Source organism: Sinohyriopsis cumingii, unplaced genomic scaffold, assembly GCF_028554795.1.
Source record: "Sinohyriopsis cumingii isolate HCF-2022 unplaced genomic scaffold, ASM2855479v2 utg000615l, whole genome shotgun sequence".
In the NCBI taxonomy this organism is placed as follows: Eukaryota; Metazoa; Mollusca; class Bivalvia; order Unionida; family Unionidae; genus Sinohyriopsis; species Sinohyriopsis cumingii.
In genome coordinates, this window is record NW_028315917.1 from 830,056 (window position 1) to 858,053 (window position 27,998).

Sequence of the window (27,998 nt, forward strand, 5' to 3'; positions counted from 1 at the left end):
GATTTCAGAAGAGCTATGTCAACAGGTAATAGCGTCGTAGATGGCCAGGTAATATGCAGAGTTGCTGTAAATACACGTACGCAATGCGGGAAAGTTGTTGAGTTTAATAGGTCAGTCTATGCGTACTGTTATGAATCACTTGGTGTATCATAAACCAGCGCCTAAAACGTGATAAGGAGTGTAACAGGACAAGGAGTGACAAAGACAATTTAGGCTGATGCTTACGAAAGAGAAACGAGAAAATGCAAGTGAGTCTCTGAGCGGAAACGAGCATTTAGCAAGTGATATGATCAGTCATCCATTAAACATTAGTGGTATGGTATATATATATATACTCACACACACACTACATACATGAAAAATAACTTGACGTTTAAAGTGTTGGTATAAAGCAATTTGATATACCATTACTATTGGCATACCAAATTGTGATCCGATCATGGCGCAATAATACGCATATATAAACATTCTGCGTGCTGTCAGTTCAATGCATACTGATCAATTATGAATTTCCACTCATTATTCATTAGTGACGTATGAAAATAACGATAAAATATGTTAATAATCCCCATGTTTAAATGAATTTAATATGGTACACAATTTCATCGCAATCCTTTCTGCTTTCAATTCCCCCTACCCTTTCACGCATAAGGGATAACATACGCAGAAATCTGGAGTGAGAGAGAAAATGAATTTGGGCTGGATGAAAACTCTGAAACTGAACTTAAACCAAGTAACCTACAAGAATATGGTTTGTCGTAACGGTATTTCAAGTTTTGCGGATCTTGGCTGTAAATTATTCAACGAGTTTCATAAATTTAATATTGAACCATTATCCGTCTGAAATTATGTTTATCACAGATTTTATTTAGCGCGGATAGCGTCGAGATAGAAAGAAAAACAAATATGTTTGGAATTTCAGTTATTTCGGCTGTGAACATATGCTGCATCTTTCAGTTCTTGTGCGTGGAGAAAAAAATTCTTTGGCGCAAACTTGAAGTAATATTACACAATTGTATAACTAATAACATTTAAAAGAGATTGTTGTTTACGAACTGCGATTCAAAGAGCAATATCCTTCCAATCAAGAGAAGATTTTACGTGGACATCATTTTCGTCCCACTCCGATGGAAATACCTGTGTGATGTCATAAAGTTTACTTGGCAGGTTAGCTGAAGTAGTTGTTGCACCGTATACATGGATTTGAATGAGACTGTTTAAAACGTTGTCTCCCAAAAGTTTGTCGATTCCATCACTGACATTTACCACAGATGTACTATTGAATATGGCAGAAAAAAATAAATTCGGGGTTTGTTGCATATTTGTCTGATGGGATGTTTAGTGGATGTTTAGAAACTCGTACAAAATATAGAGGTGTTGCCTGTACTGATTTGACTTTATATGACCATCATGGAATTCATCTTCCCAGATTAAATGTTTGCTGGGAGGTGGGGGACAGGATATGAGCATTTTATTTATTTGGAATAATGTTGTGCCTCGACAATTTTTTGTAAGCTCAGAGATCAGCCTTTTATCTACCTCTGCTAAATAACGGGTTAGTTTATTTACTCCTATAAGCCAACACGTAAACAATGTCATAGGAGTGGGGTGCAAGATCCATACCGCGTGGTAGCAGCAAAGAAAAGGCGACAGCCTGCAAATGAAGTAGGCTGGCGAGCTTTTCGCTACATAGACTGGGCGTTCGCATTGGAAAGCGTGAAGAATTTTCCCCAGTTCTCACACATTTTCCATTTAACTTTGATGACGTTTTCTCGTGTTCTAGTTTCTGTGTGGCATTCGGAGAATTCTACTGAGGATAAACGAGTAATATTCTAGCCTACGTAATTAATGCTTTACATTTCATTTTTCTTCTTTTTAAATTTAACAATCGCCTCTTTTCTTTCAGATTAGTTCTGCTATCGATTGGAAAGGCGGCGGCCATACTATTGATAGCAAATAGTAAAATAAACAGATTCAAGAAGGCGGGACATGGACAATTACCACGGCTGCAGCCAATCAGTTCCAATACTGTGCAAGGATTTCATAGGCGTATTTGCTCCAATCAAGTTCAAAGAAGGTGATATGCTAACTTATTGACTTATAAATAATATTAAATCTCAAAAACTGAAAGTAAAGCGTGCGAACTATATGATAAAACGTGATATCGAGATAACGTTATGAGTAAGCTTAGTCACAATGCACTGTTGTAGCCCTGAATCATCCAACTTGCCCCGGTACTTTTGCAACTGTAACGATCTGGTTTTAAATATTTTTTTATTTAAAAAAAACACATAAAAGAATATTTGCATTTTTTATCAGGTTAAGTCAGTTTAATGAATTATAATAACTTCCAACAATATCGCGGATTATATGGTATCGTGGTATTCGAAGTTTTCGTTCTCTTTTTGCATAGCGCCAACTATGACATGCTTATCTTATATACCCTTGATAACCATAAGATATCGCCAACTATTACATGCTTATCTTATATACCCTTGATAACCATAAGATATCGCCAACTATTACATGCTTATCTTATATACCCTTGATAACCATAAGATACCACCAACTATTACATGCTTATCTTATATACCCTTGATAACCATAAGATACCGTTAAGTTACTAGTTCTGCATCACAAACTGATATCTGGAAAACGTCGGGAATGCTGTCGAGTATACTTCTTTAAATAAAAAAAGCACCCATAAATATCGCCGTACTCCATATTCTCAAACATAATCTATCTTTATAAACTCGATATAACTGGAACTATTCGGTTAACTAGTTTGTCGTTTGATAGTGTCCGATGATGTTATGCAAGAGTCAGACCACATAACTACCATATTTGTCAACAAGAAAGAGATATAATTTGTTAATGCTGTTGTTTTATGGTGGCTTTCGCAACGGACAGGTGTTGACTTCAAAACTTTGTTGTACACGATGTATTACTTTTCATTGTAACACCTGGAGTTATCTAAACGGTACTTTCATGTTCATATTGGTGGGCCTATATTCTCGCCTACACTCCTGGCACCAAAGGTTTGCACTATTACAGAAGGTTTCTTTTAATATTTGTTCTTCTATTTTACTACCTTGTCGCATGTATCGTCCCGCTCAATTCTGAGGCTAACATAAACTCACAGTTCTCGTGAGAACGCATCCAGGGCCGGATCAGATCAAGTCAGCCTGATTAAAATCAGATCTTCGCTGTCCTACGTGAAGATTTGACTACGACTGTTTAAGGGTCATGTTCTGATAACCTCTAAATTAGACAATGGCATTGCAAAAACTTTTAAAAATCTTAAAGTGAAACAAATAGTTCAGAACATATTCAAGCTCTTCATCCACACCGCTCAGTCTCCAAACTCGAAGATACAAGACTTCATCTGATCGGTTGATAAAATTAGCGATTATAGTAATAACAAAGGTTACTAGAACATGACTCCTAAGCGGTCGCTGTCAGATCTTCATGTATACTAGTGGAGATCTGATTTTAATCAGATTGAGGTCAAGTGTACCGAAAGGGGGGGGGGGGTTAAAAGGTCCCTGATTTTCTTCTAAAGGGCAACAAGCAATAGTTTATGTCTATTTACTCAAAGTGTGCATAATGCCCAATAAACGCGCGCAAGAATAACACGATGGCCAAATTTCTAGTGATCTGTGAATACGTTTGTGTTTGTACGTTGTTTTTTTATTAGGGGGGTCCTGAAACGCTGGACCCTCCTCCCGATTCGGCCCTGGCATCTTCCAACGACGTAATGACCTTGACATTTCTGTACACTGATCGTTTTGTCGAAAATCATATCATTACTAGCTGTGAATTGAAACAATGACGTATACCATGGAAGAAAAAAAAACTTCTTCACTAATACGCTTTTTTCTAATTATAAAAATCCTTAATGACTATTCTGACGTGGAAAATCAACTACCCGCCATAACAGGCACGCAGAGAGCAATTTAACACGTGATATTAACCTGACTCAGGTGGCGCTATACAGTTTCACATTTTGCATAGGGTTAGGATTTTAAAGAAAAAGAATTTCCCCGGCTCTCCTCACTAGTTACACTGGCTATTTAAAAAAAGACCTTGTATATCTTAGGTATAATGCAAAGAACCTTTAATTCCCTTTATTTTGGTGTATGATTGATGGGTGTACTATGGGTTATAAAGTATACAGCTTGGCCTTACTTCAAATGTGCACCTTTCAAAAAAGTGCTAGCTCTACTTGGTCATTTTCACTTCCTGAACTTCAGAGGTCAATTGTATAAAAAAGAGCCGATAACTTTTTTTACATTTTATATATTTGGTAATTCATTCATTGCACTTTCAGAAGCTTGTATTGTCTAGTCTGGCAAAATTCATTTTCCCTATTTTAATAGCTGCTATGTATAGTGCACTTTAGACTAATTCAGACTGATTTTTTAACACAAGGAAGCAGTCATTTTAGTTAGCAGTGTACTTAAATCATGTAAAATTTCCAAAAGTACAATACCCAAAAGAAATATCATCCACATTACATTAATGTAGCATAGAGATATGCCAACATTCTCTCCACTGTGCATGTTTTAAATGCGAACTACTTCACCTTACATACGTCACTCTCTCAAAAGTACATATTATCTGGTGAGCGCCACCATAAAGAAGATATAGGTATTATTTTTGTATGATTTAATTATGTTTATATGGCTGAAACATTTAAGTCGCAAGCATCAAAGCAATCCTTTTGAATAATTATCCTGCCTTTCCCCCACAGAACAGTATTTATGAGTGTCAGAGTCTCTAACAAGTCCAGCCTCCCCCCCCCATGATAAAAGTGAACTATTTTAAGAATGCACATTACATTTTGTAAACATAGCAACCAACGTTATGCTGAATGACAGGAACATGAAACTAGCCAGAATTATTTCAGAGAGATCAACAATGAATTTTACAATTAGAAAAGGGAGGTAACTCATCAGGTTCATAAAGGTCAAAGGGTAAAATATTTGCCTATTGTTTAATATGGAAGAAGCGAATCCACTTTCTCTTCATTTATTTTTTTATTTCATTGCAAATAAATGAAAAGAAACATTTTCACCATATATTTCTGTCACTTAATGCAACAGTTTTAAATTTAAGTTGACTCTATTCCTACATTCTAAGACTTCTAATTTCCCCATAATTAAGGTCACTACTCACACAAACATACCTCATGGCAAATTATGTAAGCAAGAGAAAAATGATCATAATTAGCTTATTTTCGTGCTTAACATCAATATGAATGTACCATTTTATTCAGAACATCATACATAATTATATGAGAATAAAAAAAATAATTGCAAACATTTTTATATTTTCTTTAAGGTGGCGCTATACAGTTTCACATTTTGCATAGGGTTAGGATTTTAAAGAAAAAGAATTTCCCCGGCTCTCCTCACTGGTTACACTGGCTATTTAAAAAAGACCTTGTATATCTTAGGTATAATGCAAAGAACCTTTAATTCCCTTTATTTTGGTGTATGATTGATGGGTGTACTATGGGTTATAAAGTATACAGCTTGGCCTTACTTCAAATGTGCACCTTTCAAAAATGTGCTAGCTCTACTTGGTCATTTTCACTTCCTGAACTTCAGAGGTCAATTGTATAAAAAAGAGCCGATAACTTTTTTTACATTTTATATATTTGGTAATTCATTCATTGCACTTTCACAGAAGCTTGTATTGTCTAGTCGGCAAAATTCATTTTCCCTATTTTAATAGCTGCTATGTATAGTGCACTTTAGACTAATTCAGACTGATTTTTTAACACAAGGAAGCAGTCATTTTAGTTAGCAGTGTACTTAAATCATGTAAAATTTCGAAAAGTACAATATCCAAAAGAAATATCATCCACATTACATTAATGTAGCATAGAGATATGCCAACATTCTCTCCACTGTGCATGTTTTAAATGCGAACTACTTCACCTTACATACGTCACTCTCTCAAAAGTACATATTATCTGGTGAACGCCACCTCAGTGAATAACACCATCAGTAGCAAATCAACTACCCGCCATAACAGGCACGCAGAGAGCAACTTAACATGTGATAATTCCAATTTTTATAAGTTGACTGCGTTTTCTGCGCTTTGATTGGATGGAAACAGTCACGTGATACTGATCCGGAATGTTTTACACATCGATAAATTATGCGGACTACTTTTGGTTCCCTGTTACCAGATCATTTGATGTGAAGTTTTATCTATATCAACGCCTTGCATCCTAATAATAATAATAACAACAAGCTCCCACCCACCCATCCCTGTGATTTCTGATCAAAAATGACAAGCCACAGCTTAAAATCGACCATTAGAAGTTAAAACAATATAACTGCACAGACCTTCCTGCATTCCAACACTCGCCCCTTTTGCCGAAGTAGGCATATGTCAGGTTTTATAAGCTAATCTTCGGAAATTATTGCATTTCACCTCGATACATGTTACAGCAGCAGTTATTAAAGGTCAGGGTCAAATGTCAACCAAGGGATGTCACTAAAAATGGACACGATTTTGCTTTTGAAAGATCGAAATGCTTAGAAAGTAAAAACGACGTTGCTATAACACACGTGCCACACGCAAGCGGAACTTTTGAAAAAGGGAATATTCCTAGTTTAACCGCAACAACTATTTTTTTATGTATTAAAATAATGATCATAACAGTGTACCAATGGCATGACCAGCTATGACATTCTAACCCATATCACAGTATAAAGAATCCATCGATGAATCTTGGCTAGCGAAGACAGGGCTATGTATTCTATCGCAGTTAAGAGACTAATGAAAGAAAACTTCGATGTACATAAAAGTGAATGCTTCTTTGGTAAAATCCGCTGATCTGATGTTAGAAAGGAAGTAAATTGGAATTATAAGGATTAAATGATCATGGTTGGGTATTTATCGATGTGTAAATTTTACCTAATCACTCACAAAGTTTACATAAAGTCCTTCGGACTTACTTTGTGAGTGATTAGGTAAAATTTACACATCGATAAATACCCAACCATGACCATTTAATCCTATAATATTAACCCGACTCAGTGGATAACACAATCAGTAGCAAATCAAACTACCCGCCATAACAGGCACGCAGACAGCAATCTAACACGTGATATTAACCCGACTCGGTGGATAACACCATCAGTAGCACTGTTGCAATAATGTGTAATTATATAAAGTTCCATGTTAAACTGTCGTTATTGATATTAAGAGGCGGTTCTTTATTATTATAATTATTGCAATATTTATAAGAATTCATACTTTTACAATAAACTCCATAATTCAATCAGCATCCAGTATGTTTCTTCTTATTTATATCAAAGTATTAAAACTATTTTTGTCTTGTGGCAAATAAGCAATTCTACTTTAACAGTAGGCTATATTGTCAATCATTCTCAGAGATATTTGATATTTAACTTATTCTGACCAATTTAATTTTTTTTAATTTGAAGATACTGTTAAGAATTATATTAAATTGAAAATAAAACCGCCTTTATGTCTTTTACTTCTGTTTATCAGCACTTTTAAAGAAACGAGTTATGAAAGATACAAGACAGATTAAATAAAGTCCATACAAACAATATATCCAGTGACTGACATTATGCATATTCACATTGCCAATTAAGTTTTTAAAATCGGTCACAAGTTAAAATCTAATATATATTTTTTTGCTTACAAGTGAAAGAAAATACCTTATGATCACCAGGATTTTCCCAGTCTGATTCTTATAACTTTTGAGACAAAATCTCTCCCAAAACCAAAATTATAATAAATATATGAAATGTTTTAGGAATGCTAACATAAGTTCCTTTGTGCAATTTTCCCTGTAAACTTGCGTTTTGTAGACCGTTCCGGTGGCCTACGTATTTAGAGCGTCCGCCTTGGATGCGGGAGGTGGCGGGTTCGAAATCCGGCTGATTCATTCCAACGACTTGTAATAATGGTACTAGCAGCTGCCTCGCTTGGCACTTAGCATCAAGAGCTTAGTGTTAGGACTGGTCGGCCTGTGTCAAGAAAATGTGACTGGGTGGGACCTCATGATACATGTATATATGCTAAATACCACTATAAACCGCCCCGCTGCAGACATCGTATCGATATGACTGTACAACTGTTAAAGCTACGTTAAAAATCCAAATCATAGACGCGCGCGCGCGCGTTTTCCAGTTGCTATTGATGCTGCTCTGCAACATCATTTTACCAGTACAACGGTTACGCAGGCGTAAGGAGGGACGCTGTCAAACACATCATACAAGTGACGTAACACACGAACTTCGCGAAAAAGGGGTCGTTTGGTTCAAAGCATGCTTTGCTAAAAATAACCGATGTTTCAAATTAAATGACTGGTGTCAATATGCGAGTATTCTATTTCTGAAAAGGTGCGTGTAAATGCTGAATTGTGTCATAACAGAGGACTCGAGGATAGAGATACAAATCATGCTGTATTAATTTTCTCATCGTTTACTTACCTTGTTGAATGCTGCATATTATACTGTGTACATATAGTAGCTATTCTACCAAATTCGTGTGCTTATTCAGACCATATTCAGTACGATGTTTTACCCAAAGAATGTTTTGTATACAAAAGGATCGGGGGTTTCGGGATTAACATCTTGTGTAAATTATACTTGTTGGCTGGTAGGCGAATGTTTCCTGTCATGCTCTTTTTGGACTTGTGTCAACTTGTCCGCTCGAAACCGTCGGAAACTCCATCGCACTGTATCCGTGTTTGTTGGGTGTAGTGGTAAGTGGCACGTCCTATTTACCATGGTATGCATTTTTGTTCAGTGATGTCATCATGCGTAAAATCTGAATAACCTATATGTTAAACATAATTTTAGGAAGGTCACACAGTCGCGAATACTTAAAATATTGAAAGAAATTTTTTAAAAAAAACAAACTCTATTCAAGTAAATTTACGTTAAGTGATACAATCCGATTCGTACAATATCAAGCTCTAATACCCCTTTTTGTGCTTTTCAATCATAAAATCGGTCCGAGCACAATGTGTACACATAGTCTGCTTCACATCTGAAACGAAACAAGCAGAACTGACCGACACTCATTGATAGAAATTGTTATGTAACTTGTTTTGGGGTTAGGGTTGGGTGGGGAGAAACTAAAGGGTGTATTGTCAGACTTGTGAGCTTTATATTAGTGTTGGTTTTACGATCAGAGGTATAAAGGCAAGTTAATGAACCCTATCATCCCCTCAAATTCATAAAAGGTGCATTCTAGATATGGGGCATACAATTAACATTAACGAGAGTTTTGGTTGAGTATAAATATGCCATGTAATATAACACACGAATAACATAAATCATAATTGTATAATGGATTTACAATAACTCGGAAATATACAGATCTTAATTAAATTTATGACTTTAATGTTGAAATTTTGTTATTAAATATCTTGCTTTTACAAAATATTTCCTTCTCTAAAAAGCAAACAAACAATATTTTTTTCTTTTGATACCATACTAACAACGGTCACTGTATATGCCGCGATAATATACGTTCTCTTCAGAGCGCCACCCGTTAGAGGACACCTCGAAAGAACCAGTATTTCCGAAATTTATATCGCTGACTGTGTCAAATGCATCAAACGTTCATTATTGATGCAGCCTCATACAACTATGAAAGTAAGCATAGTGAAACATTTTTGGGGTGTGTTTTCTGGGTAGTAATACGACGTACCGGCCTACCTAGCTAGGTGCGTGTGTAATTACATGCGTTTATGATAACTGCATTCATACTTAATCCAACCAAACACCCGCAAATTGGTTTACACCCATTGATAACATCCTGTAATAATGCTTTGTACAGCAACCACACGAATTACACATATTCGACTCTGCACGGAAACTCAAAACACAACAATAACAGTAATAAGACAAAAGAAGAACAAAATACATCACAACAATGAACATATAACGGCAAGATAAAATAACAATTCCTTATTTAAATATACCGAGAAAAAGAAAATGTTTTAATTTGCTCAAATATGTTCATTCACAGGAACATATATATGCATAACTGTTGTGGCACTGATGACAATGATGAGGTGGTTTTTATTATAATTTTGTTAATGATAATAATGAGGGAAATTAACTGTACCATGCTGTATAGAAATGTGTTAGAAAATAAACAGAAAGCTTAAATATTACATGAACAATCTTACAATCATATGGTCTTAAACTAAGCAACAGAAGGTCTTAAACTAAGTGACAGATACAAGTAAACTTCAACAAATAATTTATTTATCAAAGTTATCAAATAAAAATTGAAGCGGAACTTACAGCATTGTGAATTAAATCCCCAAAAGTCCTAAATTTTCTATCACAAGTCCAAATTATAGAGTGTTCGGAATTAATTACAGGTTTGAAAGCGTTGATGTACCAATAATCTTGAATGAGCTGATGTGCCGACAGTCTTGATGTATTACAATGATATAATCCAGCATGCCTTTCAATGAATTCAAAAATAATCCCCAAATAGTGTTTAGAACGAACAGTCCACGAAAACTTTGTCATTCCAAAGAATAAATTAAATGATTCATCTCAAATTCAATCTGAACACAACAGTGTATTATTCCAGACTAATTTTAAAAGGAAGAATGAATAATGTTATATCTCAAACTTGTATACAGCTACAACTCATCTATGTCACAATAACCTTTTTTTTAAGAAAAAATACCCCAATCATCTTAATGGAAAATTATTCTGAACTGTAAACATAGTAGTTTCTAAAATCTTCCAAGACTATTACGCAAAGATTTTTTTTGGTGTGTTTTCTACTTCCATGGTCTTAATATTAGGGCAGGCAGGTCATCAGATTTTTTAAATACACATATCTTTTATGTGATTCTTTTTAAATATGGGTGAAAATGTGCTAGGGTCGGCAATGAGAATCTGGAACATTCAGACGACCGGAAACATATTTGTTTGGCCTAGTCAAGGATGGATCTTGAAATCAAATCCAAGTAATTTATAGCTAACCAACAAGGAAAAGAGCAAGTATGCATCAAACCCTATCCTCAGTCACGGTGAAGCACACAGAATAAATACACATAACCATAGTGAAATACGAAAAAGATGAAGATTCTGCCTACCCTCACACACAGTTTAAAAACAATAATTATCAACATTATTAAAAATGCACAAAACTTTACTCATTTTATTCAATGATTTGTCATTTCCAACTAAACTGCCACATAGTGGTCCCTACTATTTTTACCCCTGAATTTCAAATTTAACTGAACTTCAGGACTGATGGTACTAATTAAGATCAGATTTGTCTCCAAAATAAAATTCGAGCATGCGAGAAAGCTAAAAATAACTTGTACTGGAATCTATTAAGATTTCCGCAGAATGAGAAGATCTTGATTTTTTCATCACAGTGTACCGTCATGGTCTATAACAGTATACAAACTAACAGTGGGGCTCCGAGTCGCCGAGTGGTCTAAAGCGCTCTCCGTTATGGATCACTGCCATCTCACCGCTGTCTGCGTGGGTTTGAGTCTAGGATTCAGCCAATGTGAGTATGTGAGAAAGCTTGCCAGTAACTTCTCGTGGGTCAGTGGTTCTTTCCGGGGTTTTCCCGGGTTCCTCCTCCACCATTAATACTGGCCGCCATGTATAGCCTATCGTGTGCTAAAAATGACGTTAAATCATACAACAACAACAAAATGTCAATTCTTCACCACATGTGTCCAATAAATTACGGTTAGACGTAATTTAGGCATCGTAAATAAACAGGATTAACGGGCGTCGACACAACCAAATGACCCGGCGGGACATCCAGAGAAAAGGTGTAAAGAACATATATCCCTGCTGGGCCTGTCCTTGTAATGCTTGCCAAGACGCGGTATAGCTACTGTCGACTGCGTCACATACTAGATTTACATAAACTGTGGATGTGATGTTGACAATACTCGGCGATACATAACGATCACCACCTGTTGGATCGTTGACATGTCGGAGAATATCTGGAAGGTCTTTTATTTTCTCCCGTACTGAAACAATCTTTGGAAGATATTCGTCAGCTATATCATTGATAGTCTGCATCATTTTAACAGCATCATGCCCCGATAGTTTAAACGTATCCATCTGGTCTTTTTCAGTGATCTTAAAACGATCATTCAATATTTTTTCCCCGGATAGTTTAAACGTATCAAACCGGTCTTTTTCAGTGACCTTAAAACGATCATTCAATAATTTTTTTGAGCTGGATCCTTCTCATGTCTGGCTTCCGCATAAATATGTAATGATAAACATGAAACATCGCGTCTCAGACCTCCTAGATGACTCATTATAATATTGATACTTGATCTAATAAATTTATTAGGATATTCAAGTATATACTTCTCAAACTTCTCTTTTAGTTCTCGCTGTTCTCTTTCGTACAACCTCGTGATCTCGCTGGCTAATTTTTTTCCTTGAAGAAGTTTATTACCCAGCCGTTAGAAAGTATTGAGTATATCATCATGCTCTGTAACTAACAAGCTACAAGGACAGCCTTCCGTTGAATAAAAATCAGATCGCGATGGACGTTAGGGTTAACAACATCCGGTGCTTCAAGCGGCCATCCCAGCAGTTCTGATCGACGACTTTTATAAGTCAACGGCGTCTCTGGCGTCGATATTTTAATGGCGGCGCGCAGCGTTGGCTCGTGTACCTTAAAAGCGATTTTTGATTCTTTTCCTGTTTTGGTTTAATTCTGCGCTGAAGTTCATCATCAAATTATTCAATTTGATATGATCATATTGGTATGCTGACGACTCCCCAGATTGGGGCTTGCCAACCAGCTGCATCAGCGGCGGTTTTATTTGAAAATATCAGAGAATTAGTAGCGTCAAATCAACCAAATGATTTTTCTCTGATATTTGGCCAGTTATAATAAAGTCGTAATTGTACCAGTGTTATTTCAAGCGACTGACCATTAGGAGCTTTTTTCGGAGTTGGAAAACCAATACTGAATTCGGCTGTGTTGACGTTGCTAATATCATTGTGGTCGTCGGCGGTGTTGTCCTACATGCCAACCCCTGGCGAGGAAAAAGTGTAATCCAAGCGGACAAAAAGAGTATTCCGAGCAGAAAATGAGTAATCCACATGTAACATGATAAAAATTCAATGAGCATATATGTACAAAATGATTTATTTATCGATCTGGAATTTTAAAGAAACATCTTTCCTTTCATAACCTGACAAAGAAGAAGAAATTTATATCTTACAGTTATTGGGTCTTTTAGCAGGGAAATAAGACGAAAAAATCATTTCTATCCGAATGAAGTACAATGTCAGGTAGAGTGGAGTGCCAACATGATACTTCAGGAGTTCTTCTAATTTATCAGCAGCTTTTCCTGCAACATGGTGCATCATATGACAGAGACAACCTGATACGTACAATGATGGAGACATTTTTCAAAATACAGAATGCAACTCCTTTATGAATTCCAGTCATCACTGATGCAGTATCAGCTTAAAACCATATACAATTATGCCAACTTAAGTTTATTCAAAGTATTATCAAGCAAATAAAAAAAAAAATTCCAGTGGAATCTACTGTTATTTCTGGTAATGAAAGAAAAGCACTATGACTTTTGCCCTTTTACACAGACTGGGTACAACTTGTCACAATCGCTACTCTTTCTGTCGCAATACTATACGGCCCAATTTGCATGGCTTCTACAGTTGTTGTTGTTGTTGTAGGGTTTAACGCCATTTTTCAGCACACGATAGGCTATACATGGCGGTCAGCATTAATGGTGGAGGAAGAACCCGGGAAATCCCCGGAAAGAACCACCGACCCTCGAGAAGCTACTGGCAAGCTTTCTCACATACCCACATTGGCCGAATCCGAGACTGGAACCCACGCAGACAGAGGAGAGATGGCAGTGATCCGTAACGGTGATCGTTTCAAACCACTCGGCCACTCGGGGACCCATGGCTTCTGCAATTTTACGTGAAGTATCCTCTGCTAAACACCTAACAATATTAGATGATTTTGTTCTTGCACATGCATATTTTTTGCAATTTTGGAATCAGGAAACATCCGTCTGAACAAAGAACCAATGTAGTCTTCTACCGCTAGAGGTTGTCCGTGTTTTATTAAGGACTCGGTAGATAACGCATCTGCATTTAAAAAATTCGTGCCCACAATTTAGTTCTGCCGTATAAAACGAAGTTACCTCAGTACTGGAGTTAGTAAATTAGCTAATTCAAGGTTTCTTGTTTTACCACCATGGCCAATATTAAAATCCTTTCCACGCAGCCATGCAAGGTGCATGAAGATCACTATAATAGGACGCTGTATTGTGTAATTCATGTATTCATCTCTGAATTGGTTATTCGTCTTTTCCTAATCCATCTGTGAAATTATTTGAAAAATATTATTGCTCTAACGCGTATCGACTAAAATAAATCTGACTTGACTTTTAGCGAAAAAAATAGCGACTAGTTCTGTTCTGAATTAGAACAAAGAATCTGCTTGCAAAAATTAAAAGTTAGAAAACTAGTCTGTTCTCTCCTAACTAAGCCATTAAGCTGCTATAAATAGAAATCGAGGTCAAAGTTCAAAGTAGAAACCAGACCGCTCCGGTGGCCTAGTGGTTAGAGCGTCCGCCTCGGATGTGGGAGGTCGTGGGTTCGATCCCCGGCTGAGTCATATCAAAGACTTATAAAAATGGTATTAACAGCTGCCTCGCTTGACGCTCAGCATTAAGAGGTTAGTGTTAGGACTGGTCGGCCTTGTGTCAGGATAATGTGACTGAGTGGGACATCATGCTACATGTCTGCGGCATGATGCCCCAGTGCTAGACATCACTATAAACTGTCACACTGTAGACATCGTAGCGATATGACTGACATTTTTTTAAAAGCTACGTTAAAAATCCAAATCACACACACACACACACACGCAAAGCAGAAACCAGCATGTTTCTTGAAGTAGGGCAACTGCTGTAAATAGAACATAATACTGTCAGGAAAGTGCATGCAAGTCTTCGGACAGGCGTACTCTTGTGTCGCAGTTACATAGAAGTCGTCTTTTCTAGAATACGGTATGTGGATTAATGGGATGTTAATAAAAATGAGAAAACAAATTATTAATTTTTTTGGATGGGGATATATCGAAAACGCGTAATCCGAATACAGTTACGCGTAATACGTAATTTGGTGAGAAGAAGCGTAACGGTTGGCATGTATGTGTTGTGCTATCGAAGATCTGCTCCAGTCATGTCGTTTTTTTCTGAGGTCACTCTTATCTATACGGCGGATTCTATATGTGGAGCTGGCAACATTGGCAATGGAATGTTGGTTTTCCAATTATACCGATAATAAATATCCATAACTGGATTAAATTCATTGTCTGATATTGCATCACCCCGCTGAAAGTATCGATGATATATTTATGCACGCATATGTTTCAGCGTACGTTATTTCAGTGTGCTCAAGCAAATCTTTACTGGTTCATGTAGATATGGAGTATACCAGCAACACCGACAACAACAGATACACCGATTCCAAACACGCTGAGGTATCACGTGCGTCGCTGATAATGTGCTGATTAACGTTGTTGTTTCAGCGACCAGCGAAAAAACTGCGTATACAACATTGTCGATGACGATGATTCATTTGCGTTTTGTTTTCTTCTCGTTTTGTCATGTGCTTGTCGATGATTTATTTCAGCAATGCCTTCCACGAACATGATTAATGGGATGTTAATTATCGGTCGCACTCGGAACTACAACCCGAAAGGATTGTATAGGATTCATTACGATATATACTAAGTTACCAATTCAGGTGTTTTCGCGACGAATTCCAGGCACCGCTGAAGTTCGCGTTTTGTCTTCTGGATCAGTAAGAATACTTCAGCGCTATTTTGATTTAACACAACATAGATAGTTCCGGAAAGTTCGTCGGCGGAATGATGCAATATATGTATTGCAATTATAAATTATTGTCGCTGAACATGGAGAACCTGTACACCCCATCGACCTCAGCGAGGTATACGATAGTGTTATTCGTCGGTGTCCTTGTTGGTGATTCAGCTGCTACTGTGTACACCTTGTTGATGAGCGGAGTCGTGTGAATTACTCCAGTGACAATCTTTTTGATTTTATCGAGTTCAGTGTTTATCGAATTGATTCTTGAGTTGATGTTGGTGAGGTCATTGTTAATAATTTCAATTGTTGTTTTAACATTGACTAGATCAACAAGTTGTGTGTGAATTTCAGAGAGCTTGGTGTTCACAACCGTTGGATTTCCAAGAAATTGTGGTTAAATTTATGTTTCTGCAAAAATCTGTAAACGGGTTACGTGATTAGCATATTCAGGTCTACACGTGGTCAGTCCATCATTGATTGTCATTAACGACGTCATCATCAGAATGTTGTTGTTGTCCACGTAGTTCTTCGTTGCAGAGTCAACGTTCGATTCTGGTTCTCTCAAATTAGCAATGCTTTTTCCGCTCATGCTGAGATCGCCAGTAACTGCACCACAGGCTTTAGCAACATATTTACTGATCTCATTTCTGCTCGTGGCATTGTTGTCCACGTAATTCTTTGTTGTCACGCCATCGTCTGATTTTGGCTCTCTCCTACTGATAACTGTATTTCTTCTCATGCTGAGATCCACATACATTATATCTCAAATTCTTCTAGTACGTTCAGTAACCTCTCCCATGATTGTTAAAATTGATTCCTCCGAGTTTTTAATTGTACCGGTTTTAGTAAACACCGCTAAATTATCTTCGGTCGCACTCGGCACTAGCAGAATAATATCTGTTTACGGGATATTGCCCGTCTTTAACCGTCTTTGCTCATCCTGAAAACAACTTCATTTTAGTCAACATCGGCGAGGCGCAAAAGATCAGCAAGTTCATCTCGTGTTGCATATTTGGGTAAATCAATATCACCACGGGCTTGCTTTTAGCAGATCTTCCGTAAATATATACCATTATAAACTATTAACCTGTTGAAAACGACGTTGGACGCTATGCCGTCTGGTGGTATACTCATGAACAACTTTATCAGGCTGTGCTGATGACCTTGACACGGCGTTATGTACCGCAAGCACTTCTGGACCGCATATTGGTGGATCCGTTATTGTCTGTGTTGGCAATCTTGAATACCAGATTTGTATGTCACCAGCTAAGCTACTATACCGTAAAAAATTCGTTTTGGTTACGCAATCAATACAAATCAAAATAAACAACTCCACGTGGATCATCTGCGTATGCAACCCAATGAGTATTAGGACCAGAACGTCCATCGATATTAACAATACTGGTTTCAACACGGTTTGAATTTTCCGGTAATTGATCATGCAAAGAAAACACCTCTGAATTTTCTTTTTGTCTTTAATTGCCAAGCAGCATAAAGTAAATCAAAATTGGACATGGGGAGTTTTAACAAAGCGTCCAGACAGTCTCAGACCTTGACGTACCGAGTTCCTGGTAATCTTAGACCCCATCCCTTTTCTTTGGTGTTTATGCCCTGTCCTTCTACTTTTTTAGTGCCATTCTGTCAACTGTTCCAAAAGTACCAAGTGCATCCGATTTATTTAACATCTGGATCCGCGGATGCAATTAGCGCTGGTAAGGCTGCTAGAAACGGAACTATACCGCGGCCTTTTGTTGTGCCGCCGATAGCATTCGCAGAAAGATCAAGTCGAACGTCAGTTACTGATTTCTTGGCGTCATTGTAGTGTTTGAGCTACTGTTCAGTCAAAGATATTTTATTTGGGCCTTGCAACGCCTCTGATTTCAGAGTTAATTTTGCCCCAGAATTATTCTTCGATGTACACTGATATGATGATATGATATTATAACATTTTGAATGATCTAATTACAAGTTTTCAACGGGGACATCAATGACTTTCATTTGTCTACCAACACCTTCAAGCAACATTGTTTTATCTGACAGAATAACAGCGATTGCTTTGTAATTAGGAATAGCACCTGGTATTACGCGAGCCCGAAAATGTATATCAACGAAAGATTGCCTAAGCAAATCTAGGTGTTCGAGCGAGGAATAATAAGATACAACTACGTAAAATCTCGCTGAGATATCTGCAAGCTAGAATCAACATTCTAATTGAACTCATAAATGTCATCAAACGGTGATACACGTGTGCAACTTGATTATTCTCAAAATTCAATAAACTTCTTCGGATGGTTCTTGATGACCATTTATCCTGAGAGAGACTTCAGAAACTCCAAGCAAGTCAAACACCACTGGGGTTTGCATCCGCGAGTCTACTCTGACGTTATCCTGAAACGCTATGAATATATACCGTGGCACCGACACTCCCATCTGTGATGCTATCTTCCTTGTCAATAACCCAGCAACGGTACTCTGGACACTGTCTGTGGTCATTGTCAGACACGAGAACGTTGACTTGCGGCCACTGTCCATGAAAGAGGATAGCCGTTGTTCCTTAACAAGTGATGGTGTTATTGTTGGCATCCACCACGGAAGTTTTGTCAGTATTACATTACCAGCATCGCCAACATGGCGCCAGATTGCATCGTTGTCCCTGGCATTTCTGACAAGCACAATTGTGTGTTTATCACCGAAAAAAAAAACTTTCTGAAATTTCTGCAGTATCCAAAAATGTACGATAGTGGAATTACACATGAAAATTATCTGTTATTACCCTTTAATACTGATCGGAGAGCTGTTAATCCTAAGTTAAAATGTTCATTCACTGATGCAACTGCATTGCCAGCACCGTTCATTATCGCGATATGACTGTCAGGGTGATCAGTAGCATCCTTCGCGAACATCACTGACGGACCAGCTAACCTTGCATAATCATCAGCATGCCAGACCTAGTATTGTCATGGCAACGTCAACATTTTCGAGACATAATTCAATGTTTTTTTTAATTTCCATCAATCATATACGTGGCACTGTTAAACAACGCCATAACACCATTACTAAAAAACCCAACTCGAACATAAGCTGCATGTACTGTATCATTTTCCAGAAGTCTTTCTTCGATTTCAATTACTGTCTCGGCAGTCAGAAAATAGCTGCTTGTATCCTGAACTTGTAGCTCGACTGGTCCAAGTGCGTCAGGTAAACGTGCATCATAAGAATAATACTGACAATCATGAACTGATTTGTCTTGAAGGACTGGTGTGTCCATGTCAAACGCTGGATCAGATACACGCTTGAATATTTTTATTTACATTCGTTGTTGTCTAAAACGACCGTCGAGCCAGTCCACTTCCCGCTGTTAGACTTCCTGCTATATATTTTTCTCTTTCTTGGCGGCTACTTATTGTTTTGTTGGTGATGGTACTGCAGCTAATTCTTCCAACTGTTCATCTACAGCTTAATTTATTGTTTTGCTGACACTTGGTGGCATCACTTCGGTTCTGGGTCGTTTTACTGGAATGCTTACTTCGATGCTGGGCAGTTTTACTTGTGGTTTTCGTCGTACTAATCGTGCGAGACTGTCTTGGGCCGCCGAAATGCTTTACCAGCAAAATTACCAACAGTGCCAACAGACTTATCATGAACAACTTCGATGGCTCTCATACCTCATTGTTTTGCGATTACAATTGCTTTTGGGACTATCCTTCTGAATAAACCTTAAACAACATCGCCGTAGATCATTTTATAAACCGGTAATCATAAATTTATCACCCTGACGTTTTCGGGTCCACGTTGGGCATTGTGTATAATCATGTTATTTTGATATCGCTGATCTAACTGATCACTCAATATAGTAATCGACAGTAATTTCATCGATCAATTCCCGATAAACATCACTGTCCATTATGCCACTGGTAAATAAACGCTGACATATAGCAGCGGCTTCGTGAATGATTTCGTGGGAATTGTTGCCAGCTCGTCTTCCACCAATCAGAATTTCTAGTCCATCAATATCAGCGACGATGTTATTTGGACAAAGTTCATCCTGGATCACCGGCGATTCAGCAATCATATTACCACACTGTTTCTTACGATGTCGATTGTGAGTGGCAAAGCCACTTTTGGTTGCTTCTTCACGTGATTCTTCCTCTACATGAGGCGGTCCAAATTATGATCTTTTGGGTGATAATATGTCTCCAAGCATTGATGATTCTCTAGCGTCTTTGACCGACTTTGAACAATTCTCGAAATAAAGGCTTATATTTTCGTTGATTTTGTTTATACCCTGGTATTTTCGAAACACAAAAGGAACCCAGTTTGATTATGGCGGTTGATGGATCTAATAGTTCACTACGATATTGACATCCTACTGCAGCACTCGCCAAGGGGTTCTGATGAAGTTTTGCAAAACCTTCTTCGGTAAATCGGGAATGTGGTATTTTTTTTTTTTTTTTTTTTTTTTACAGATTCTGGTTCTGGCTCAATATGAAGATCCCTTACATCACCAACCGTAGCACAAGCTTGATCGATACCCTCTATTACTTGCTGTATTTCTTGCCGAAATTGTGGTTGATCTGCAACTAATTTAGCTGGAAGCTCTTTGAGCACCCTTATCGGGGATTTTTTAAAGTTCTTTTTGCTATTTTTTTGGTTGATTTGTTTGTTTGTTCGGTTGATTTAGCCGTTTGTTACAAGGACGGAAGAAGATCTTTAGTGACTTTTGTGACTGGTTTATATAACCGTTGTGTACCCTCTGTAAATTCCACATGAACATCCTGGCGTTGTTGCAGCTGCTGTTTTACAGAATCACGGACTAGAAGATACTTCTTAATTGCATCTAGTCGTTGTCGAGCTAAGTTTGCCTTAGGAGAGTCCTAGTAAACGCAGAATCACTCATTATTATTATTACAACAATGATTTAGATACAGGTCACTAACTCAGCAGATATACAGGGATTTACTGTATTGAAGTAACGTAATTTTTTTTCCAACTAAATTGAATTGCCTATATCAATTATTCTTACAGTTTAGACATTACCCTGGCCACGTGACTTAGCTAAAATAACTAGGCGCGATTAATACATACGCAGGGTTTCCCCCACATGATGTCTCGTGGTTAATGCCTAAATAACTATGCACTAGTAATAACTCATTGGGATTTACACAGCCAAAGATCGATTTTGTAGACTCTGTAGAGAAATTTATACCTGTTACATTAAACACAAATTACATGCTTCGCATGACTAACTCTACCTGTGGACTACAGATACGAGTACGGATTTAGATATATTATTTATTTTTCGTAAATAACACCATTTAAATTGATATATTCTCCGTGGAAACCACCCGCAGGTTGTTTTGAAACATTCTCGAGTATTGTGATAGCAGACCTGTTTAGCTTGACTAACTCTATCTGTGGACTACATATGTGGATTTCTGTCTACTCGGCAATAAATGTAGTACAAATTGATATATATTATTTTGTACCCACGGGTGGGTGGGTATGTCCATGTGACCACAAAGGGGAAACACCTTTCCCCACCCCTTTATCGCAAAAGTAGACAGTAGAGATAAAGAGCCCAAAAATAGCCATAAATAAATATAGCTAGAAATACATGAAATATATTGCCAAAAATACAAAGGAAAATACAACTCACTGAAGGGTACCCCATGAAAGTAGAAATTGGAAAAATGAGAAAACCTCAATGAAAGGTACCCATGAAGGGACCCCATAAATGGATATACACTGGCAAAAAAAAAAAAGAAGTGGCAATAAATTGGCAACTAAACTGGCACAGACAAAAAGCTCAGCCTCTACAGTCTTTGTTTCCTTTTTGCTGCTTAAAATATATAACTATATACAAGTTTTTCTTACAACGATTCATTACTGAAACAAGGCCTTCCATAATTTTGGCGTCGTTTTTTCCTGCCCTTGCTATGTCATGATTTGTTGATATTGTGACCAAAAAAAATCAAATAAAATAGCACAAAAAAGTATCATGATGCACCACATATAGTTTATGTTATTCTTCGTTGGTGATTCCAACGGTTCCATGTATAAAAAAATGCGTCATTTTTTTCCACCCATGTCTAGCACCCCTTAGGTCGGTTGACCCCCTGTACTGTTCCTTTGGCAAATCATTATTCACATGCCTCAAGAAATGCATGCAGCAAAATCAATGTTAAATTACGTAGATATTTTGAGCGGAATTAACCTAAGGTTGTAATCCAGACCAAACTGGATTGAATGTCGCGTGCTGTGATGCCATAGTGATAGCAGCGAAAGATGGAACAACTTCGTGCAACCCACCGGCACTTTACTCATGGAGAAACTGTGTACACTCACAGTTGGTGAGTGTACACATTAGTTCCATCCTGAATCAAGTGTCTGGTACTAAGCTGTTATCTGTTGCGTACATCCTGCTTCTCGTAACCCAGGTGTGTACCAGGGTACCTTTGTGAAACTTCCATAGTGATCGATAACTTTCGTCTGGAATTTTTCATGGCATTTATAGTGCAGGTCATTCAGCAATCGGGATTGAAGAGACGTTGGGCAAACTATTTTAGTACTAGATTTTAGAACTACGATAAATTTGTAACTTTATTTGAATCAATGTGCATACAAGACCACATTGACAAACACTTAAACTATAATCATGTAAATGAAAATATATTATTGTCCGACTATATCTCCCGTTTGTACCCACCCCACCCCCACCCCACACACTGACTTCAATAACGGTAATCTTTAATGTGATAAAAGCGGCAGAATTTAGTCATTTCGTTCACCGATTTATAATTTCTAACTGAATATAACCAGAATGGCCCTAACACTGGCGTCCTCTGCGCCGTTGATGCTTAACGGACTTTCCATAATAACACGGTGCCACGTTGTGTACACTATGGGCAAGTTGATTTCTTCAGACAACATTGTGACATACTTCATATTCTTCGGTAACTGCCGGACAAATCCGTAAATTATCGTAATATTGAGAGTACAGATTGATATCCTTTGCACACATAAACATGAAATTACTCAGCTTGTTAAATCCACGTGAAATGCAAATTTGTAATTGTCATACGTTTCCTTGCTTCATTCAGCATTGTAAATATCGGAAGTAGATGACAGTATTTTCCTTCTACGTAAATACACGTGTCGTCGTGCACACACACCTTCGCTGAAAATGGACTTGTCCAGGAACTGGAAACGACTGGCAAACAGGTCGTCTTTTACATTGACAATTTCCGTTTGGAACTAAATGCCAAGTTTGAAATTATAAATCAATAAATGAACAAAGTTATTTGCATCTTTTATCTCATTTGTGCTTTTCGTCTTTTAAATACGTGTGTGTGTGTGTGTGTGTGGGGGGGGTTACAAACAAACGGAGAGGAACTTAGCCTTGAATTTATTTCCTTATACAAAAAAACAACATACAATATAAACACATGCAATCATTTCTGTCATAAACTTGCTAGAAGGTTCGTACGTATTATAAATAGTTTTCCCATTATTTTGAGCTATGTTAGAGGTCGGACGTGCTTTTCACCACGTCCGCCATGTTTGTTTTGGAGATAACTTGTGTATTGGACGTACGCCAGGTTTCAGTAAGCGATATATACAAGTATAGCTAAACAATAACGAAAGATTGCACAATAAGTTTTTATAAGCAGTAAGTTCAATTTACCAATTAAATCGGTCTACTTACCGTCTCCAGCAATGATGTCACTTCGATATTCTGTTTTAATTTTCCCGCCCCATCAATCAAGCGAGTTGGGGGCCAGTGTTTACTGTTACTGAGTACTCGTCTTACACAAGGCTGTTCATATTTGGTCGTATATTTGTAATTAAAAATAAAATAGTATGACTTTGCATGTAATATTTGTATTCAATCTCAATACTTTAGCTGCAGGTAATTTTTTTTATATCTAAATCCATGTCAGAAATGTGCACTATTTTGGCGGAGTTTTACATGGTGTAGTGCAGAAATGTTCAAACAAACTTACAAACTAAAAATAAAGCCAGGTCTAGCAACGACTTGAAGTAGTGGAAAAAACATCGTAAGTCCCCAAATACCTTTCAGTATATACCTATGAAGAATTTTAGAAGAAGAAAAAGCCTATTATATCCACTGTAATTAAATCCATAGATGACTTTTTTTTTTAAATTGTTGTAAATGGAATTTTGTTTTAGCGGATGGGACGAAAATCACAGGTACTCTCCACCATCACTCTCCTGCAAAATAAATGACTAATCCCTTATGAGATTGATTTAGACACGCTTTATCTTTTGAAACATAAAAAGTGTAATAATACACTGTAGCTTATCACGTATATTTTGTGCATGCATGACCCTGCCACCAACATTTCGTCTCTCTCTCTCTCTCTCTCTCTCTCTCTCTCTCTCTCTCTCTCTCTCATTAAGCAGTACACCATTTCCAAGTACAGGATCAAATTCGGGGGGAGGGGGGGGCACCGCCAAAGAGAAGTTGGATTGTTTTTTGTGTTTATATTTCATTGTGGTCTAGTGGCAAATTTTTCCTAGGGCCCAAAGTAGTAGGCTGTTGGCATGATTTTTATGTAGCTGACAGACATAAAACATCAGGACCTGCTCAATATTAATCCATTTGACAACTTGTCCTTTAAACAATTCAATTTCTGTCCAAGTTTAGGTCTAGATAAATGATTCTGGGCACTGTATTTCTCCCCTTGTTGAACTTGTTGATAAATTGCGAACAAAAGCAGTCAAATACATTAGAGCTAATTCATGTATTTAGAATTCATATGTTGCACATCATATAGCAGAATACAAGTCCTGTTCTGTAAATTTAAGACCTGTTTCCTGTTGTTTAATGGTTTATATGCTTTATTATTGACTGGAAAAGTTTGTACATGTATTCACTGTCTCAGTTCTTTTTCAGACAGTTACGAATCCATTATCATAAAGTAAGACTTTCTTTCTTGAATATTGAAACATAAAAGAATAAGCACAAACATGTGTTCAAGCCTGTTCAGTTAGTTTTATGCAGCTTTAACTAAAACCTCAATGAATAATTTCTAAACTGATACTTAATTTTATTTTATGAACTCAAATGCAAGTCAGGGGATTATTAGCACAAGATGCTTAAAATACAGACCTATTTTTAAGACCTTTTCTAAAGTTTATATGAACGTATCTTCATCATTTGCTATATACAACAGTGGTGTGATTTTTTTGTTTACAACTTTGGTGATATGCAAACATTTTGAACTCATAGCAATTAAATACATAGTCTATGCTCAGGTTTTACTTTGAACCCACTTCAATTAAATGGTAATCCATGCTCAGGTTTTATGTTGTCTTTTATACCAAAAACAGAAATTGTTTTGTCAAAGTTTGGTACTTGTAATTTTTCCACTTTAGGTATCTTCTCTTTTCTTGGATCAGTTGAGGAGGGTGTTATGGACATAAAGCGTTGGATGATTGTGTTATGGATATGGAGCAGTGGAGGAGGGTGTTCTGGATATGGAGCATTGGAGAAGGGTGTTATGGAAATAGAGCAGTGAAGGAGGGTATTATGGACATGGAGTATTAGAGGAGGGTGTTATGGACATGGAAAAGTGGAGAAGGGTGGTATGGATATGGAGCATTGGAGAAGGGTGTTATGGAAATAGAGCAGTGAAGGAGGGTGTTATGGACATAGAAAAGTGGAGGAGGGTGTTATGGACATGGAAAAGTGGAGAAGGGTGGTATGGATATGGAGCATTGGAGAAGGATGTTATAGAAATAGAGCAGTGAAGGAGGGTGTTATGGACATGGAGCAGTGGAGGAGGGTGTTATGGACATAGAAAAGTGGAGGAGGGTGTTATGGACATGGAAAAGTGGAGAAGGGTGGTATGGATATGGAGCATTGGAGAAGGATGTTATAGAAATAGAGCAGTGAAGGAGGGTGTTATGGACATGGAGCAGTGGAGGAGGGTGTTATGGACATAGAAAAGTGGAAGAGGGTGTTATGGACATGGAAAAGTGGAGAAGGGTGGTATGGATATGGAGCATTGGAGAAGGATGTTATAGAAATAGAGCAGTGAAGGAGGGTGTTATGGACATGGAGCAGTGGAGGAGGGTGTTATGGATATGGAAAAGTGGAGAAGGGTGTTATGGATATGGAGCATTGGAGAAGGGTATTATGGATATGGAGCATTAGAGGAGGGTGTTATGGATATGGAGCATTGGAGGAGGGTCTTAAACACAGGAGCCGTGAAGGAGGGTGTTATGGACATGGAGCATTAGAGGGGGGTGTGATGGATATGGAGTAGTGGAGGAGGGTGTTATGGACATGGAAAAGTGGAGAAGGGTGGTATGGATATGGAGCATTGGAGAAGGGTGTTATGGAAATAGAGCAGTGAAGGAGGGTGTTATGGACATAGAAAAGTGGAGGAGGGTGTTATGGACACGGAAAAGTGGAGAAGGGTGGTATGGATATGGAGCATTGGAGAAGGATGTTATAGAAATAGAGCAGTGAAGGAGGGTGTTATGGACATGGAGCAGTGGAGGAGGGTGTTATGGACATGGAAAAGTGGAGAAGGGTGTTATGGATATGGAGCATTGGAGAAGGGTATTATGGATATGGAGCAGTGAAGGAGGATGTTATGGACATGGAGCATTGGAGAAGGGTGTTCTGGAAATAGAGCAGTGAAGGAGGGTGTTATGGACATGGAGCAGTGGAGGAGGGTGTTATGGACATGGAGCAGTGGAGGAGGGTGTTATGGACATGTTTCATTGGAAGAAGGTGTTATGGATATGGAGCATTGGAGGAGGGTGTTATGGATATGGAGCATTAGAAGAGGGTGATATAGATATGGAGCATTAGAGGAGGGTGTTATGGATATGGAGCATTGGAGGAGGGTCTTACACACAGGAGCCATGAAGGAGGGTGTTATGGACATGGAGCATTAGAGGGGGGTGTGATGGATATGGAGCAGTGGAGGAGGGTGTTATGGACATGAAGTATTAGAGGAGGGTGTTATGGATATGGATCATTGGAGGAGGGTGTTATGGACATGTTTCATTGGAAGAAGGTGTTATGGAGCATTGGAGGAGGGTGTTATGGATATGGAGCATTAGAGGAGGGTGATATAGATATGGAGCATTAGAGGAGGGTGTTATGGATATGGAGCATTGGAGGAGGGTCTTACACACAGGAGCCGTGAAGGAGGGTGTTATGGACATGGAGCATTAGAGGGGGGTGTGATGGATATGGAGTAGTGGAGGAGGGTGTTATGGACATGAAGTATTAGAGGAGGGTGTTATGGATATGGAGCATTGGAGGAGGGTGTTACACACATGGAGCTGTGAAGGAGGGTGTTATGGATATTTAGCTTTGGAGGATGGTGTTATGGACATGGAGAGGTGGAGGAGGGTGTTATGGACATGGAGCAATGGAAGAGGGTGTTATGGATATGGAGCAATGGAAGAGGGTGTTATGGACATGGAGAGGTGGAGGAGGGTGTTATGGCTATGGAGCAGTAGAGGAGGGTGTGATGGATATGGAGCAGTGGAGGAGGGTGTTATGGACATGGAGCAATGGAAAATGGTGTTATGATTTTAGGAGGGTTTTATCAGGAACACAAGGGTTATTGTTTTCAGGCACTCACAAGGGCTATAGTTATCAGGTACACAAATGGGCTATAGTTATCAGGTACACAAATGGGCTATAATTATCAGGTACACAAATGGGCTATGTTTTATTATGGAACACTTCTTGTGCCAAAAGTTAGAACTAAAATCTTCGAATTTTAATTTAAATCTATGTACTGTTATCATGCACACACAATGGCTTTGTTTTATCATGGTACATGCACTTCTTGTATTAAAAGTTAGAATTAAATGTTTGAATTTTAATTTAGTAGAAAACCATATTAATTTTCTCTCTTTAAGCAGATCAGTTCAAGTATAGCAGATCTGTGATGGTTCAAAAGTAAATAATCACAGAGTTCTGTGGTTATAACATATGCCTCATGTATAGAATAAAGTTTTCTGGTCTGAAATCAAGTACCCATTTTGTTATATTCCTTTCAAGGTTTGGTGCTCCACAACAACACACATGATAACAGTTAGGACTGAA

The 27,998-nt window shown here is 37.9% G+C and overlaps 1 long non-coding RNA gene across 3 annotated transcripts; it reads left to right on the forward strand.

Moving 5' to 3' along the window:
• Nucleotides 1–92: 92 nt before the first annotated feature.
• Nucleotides 93–27,925, forward strand: LOC149773755 (uncharacterized). 3 transcript variants are annotated; one of them, XR_016417295.1, is made up of 4 exons: nt 1,505–1,824; nt 1,907–2,077; nt 24,816–24,840; nt 25,298–27,925. It is a non-coding gene; the product is annotated as an uncharacterized LOC149773755 (long non-coding RNA). The 3 variants fall into 3 exon arrangements; XR_016417294.1 differs by lacking the exons at nt 1,505–1,824; nt 24,816–24,840 and adding an exon at nt 93–1,167; XR_016417293.1 differs by lacking the exon at nt 24,816–24,840.
• The last annotated feature ends 73 nt before the right edge of the window (nt 27,926–27,998 follow it).